Here is a 3,220-nt window from a genome sequence, read left to right as displayed (position 1 = left end):
TGAAAAATGTCGAGTTACTTAACTTTTCGATATCTATTTCCTAAGTTATCTATATTCCCAAATTTCACTTTCACCCTAAATAATATGAAAGTTAACTAGTTAACACCTATATAGGAAATTGAACAGTAAACTCCACTAACCCTTGTCTAGTTCTCGTTAATTGACACATTTGTTCTTACTAATGAATCACTTTACCAATTATTCCGAATACCGTTAAAAAGAAATGTTTTCCAAATCAAAGTGGACCTCCTTACAGAGACTCGTAATCGTAATTCAATGTATCTAATAATTTAATCATTTGATATCATTTTTTAATTTCATTGATAACTATTAGAATATATTTTGAAACAAATGCGTTTATATAAAGTATTATGCGTCTAATACTTTGTTAATGTTTTCAAGTTATAATATATACACATACACATATATAATCATGTTCGTTCATATAATGGTTCGTGAATCATAGAAACTTGGTCGAGGTTTAAATGAATGTATGAACACAGTTTAAAAATCTTTGAGATTCAACTTACAACTTTGCTTATCGTGTCGGGAATATATAAAGATTAAAGTTTAAATTTGGTCAGAAATTTCCGGGTTGTCACAGTACCTACCCGTTAAAGAAATTTCGTCCCGAAATTTGAGTGGAAAGATTGTGAATGATAATAAGTATGTTTTCATGATGCATACGGGCTGAAGCTAACATAGAAGAGTGAAATGAGTAAGTGTAGGTTCATCTTATCATTTGACGTAGATATGATTGATTTCCAGATTTCAAGGGATTTGAAGAAAATCTTCGTAATAAGATTTGATTCTCCGGTAACCAAGGGAATTAGGATCCGCTTTAAATGCGATCGTCCATTTTAATTTTTCTGTCAGAGATTTTCTTATAAACTCACCTCCTTTGTTCCCTTACAACTCACACCTTCTGTTGATGCATTTTATGCAAGTTCCTAGACATCTACCCACATCCATTGCAGGTACAACAGTTTACAGGCCACCATGATCGCTCGTTATTATCCTATCCGTGTTTGTATGTGGTTGTAGGAACTGCAGGAATGAGATTTGGATGTTTGACTATGTTAGACTTAGTCAGATGTACGAGTGAAGCCTCATTCGTACGGCTGACAGGCTCATACGCACGGTTGATGCTGAGCTAAGTCACAATTACAACCTAAATGAGAAGACACGAGTGAGTGATCACCCGTACGGCTGATGAAGCCAACTCGTACGTGTGATGGATGAATCGTACGGGTGAGTCAACAGCAGGGGTATATAAAGTCTTATGTTCCTCATTTTAGGTTAAGCCTCTTATTTGTTACACATACTCAGATCTAGTGAGCTCCTCCGATTCCCTCTCAACCCAAATCACCCAGGTGGTGAATAATAGCTCTAGGTGTTGATCTAAACACACTTGATTTAGTTGTGGTTTGACTAAATTAATCCCAAAAAGCTTAACCTATTCACTAGAGGGATTGATTCACTTATTCCGTTATTGTGTGAGTTAAATCTGTTGATTTCTAAGTTCCTAGTCATGTTTCATCACCTTCTATTCTTTCTCTCTCAACTCATATTTTAAAGTATTCATCAATATGCTCCATCCAGTTCTGATTCTCGATATATTTCCAACTTTCATATCGGTCATTTTTCTTTTTCACCTACCGCCAGAAGAATCTATTTACTTCTACTATACTCTTGGGTTTATAGTGTTTCTAGTTCTCCCGTGTCTTTATATTGCTATATGCATCGATATATATGGTTTATAATTTCTGGTTTGTCGTTGGGCTTTATATCTTCCCTTATATTTCAAAGTCTCTGCTTCTGTCTTCTATAATCATTGTCATCCACAGTTAATGCTCTCTTTTATTTGCTGCAATTTATACCCCAATTTCTATTTCGGAGTTTTGTCCTTTCATTTCTTCTTCTTGCGATTAAACACCGCTGGTAATGGTTCAAAATTCGCAGATATGAATTTTGGAATGAACATTGTTAATGTTCTACGAAGGAAATTGTGATGGCACGATCTTGACTTGTCAAATTACCAGAATACCTTGGAAAAGGCCGAATCATCAAGAAATATTTTCTTGATATTCTAGAGGTTAAATAGAATACAAGAGTCGTATAACATGGCACATGATGATGTTATGATCTGTGAATCATCACGTTCCATTTAGAAACTCAGCATGACTTACTGTAATATAATCACGTTGATCAAGTGTCATTATATTATATTAACTCATGCTTCAGCTCCCAACACTTCTTCTAAAATATTCCTATTTTAAACTCGAATGTTTCAGAATTTAGAAACTAAAATAGTTTCTTTTATGATGTAATACAGATAGCGCGAAGAGGTAAATGATTTCAGATAAGAATAATTATGAAAATGTCTTCAGAAATATGGAGGATATTTATAATGAAAGATTCGATGATATCTTAGAATTTTTAATATCAGAGGATGATGAAGGATATTGTCCGTAGGAGTTTAGAGTTAGAAGCAAGGTATTCGTTAATGACTTCAGTAGATACTGAATCATTTGGATTCTTTGAAGTCAGGTTCAGTCTTTATGATTTGTCCTCAGCCTCCTTCATACTTTGCTCAATCCTGTTTTCAGTTCCAAGACTTCTCTTTTTCTACGCTTTGCCAGCACACTATTCATTATCATCAAACTTTTTACTGTTAAGGTCGTTTTATAGTTTTTGCTGCTTCATCAACATTTCGAGAACTATTCCGCAGTTCAGGATGTTTTTCAGAAACTTCACATCCGAAGTATGTAAGTCCGTTATATGTACACATATAACTATTGGCGTAGACATGCTGCGAGATTTTAAAATACTAATTGCTAATTCCCAATGATTCGTATGGCAATTCTCGTTACAAGATGCGAATGAGTAAATGATGGGGTTTCAATGAATAATTATAATGACTTTTTGGAGAGGCTAAAGTCAAAGGGTAATGAAGTTGTTGGTACATCTACTAATAATGTGGTGGAATGTAAAAGGTTCCCCAGTAACGATGGTGTATATCTCAAGGTTATAATAAGGTTAGTCTGACTGAAAAGTCGAAGTTGACTTGCTGGAGCTGTGACAAAACTGGTTACTTTGAAAAGGAATCGCAAAGTTATTTTTGCTAATAAATGCCAAAGAATCTGACGCGGATACGTTGTTTAAACTTTTACTTTGGTTTCAAGAGTTTTTCAGGTACATAACTGTGGGTAACATGTTG

This window comes from Rutidosis leptorrhynchoides, chromosome 1 (assembly GCF_046630445.1).
Source record: "Rutidosis leptorrhynchoides isolate AG116_Rl617_1_P2 chromosome 1, CSIRO_AGI_Rlap_v1, whole genome shotgun sequence".
In the NCBI taxonomy this organism is placed as follows: Eukaryota; Viridiplantae; Streptophyta; class Magnoliopsida; order Asterales; family Asteraceae; genus Rutidosis; species Rutidosis leptorrhynchoides.
The sequence above is the reverse complement of the archived record's forward strand: the minus strand, read 5'-3'. Positions refer to the sequence as shown.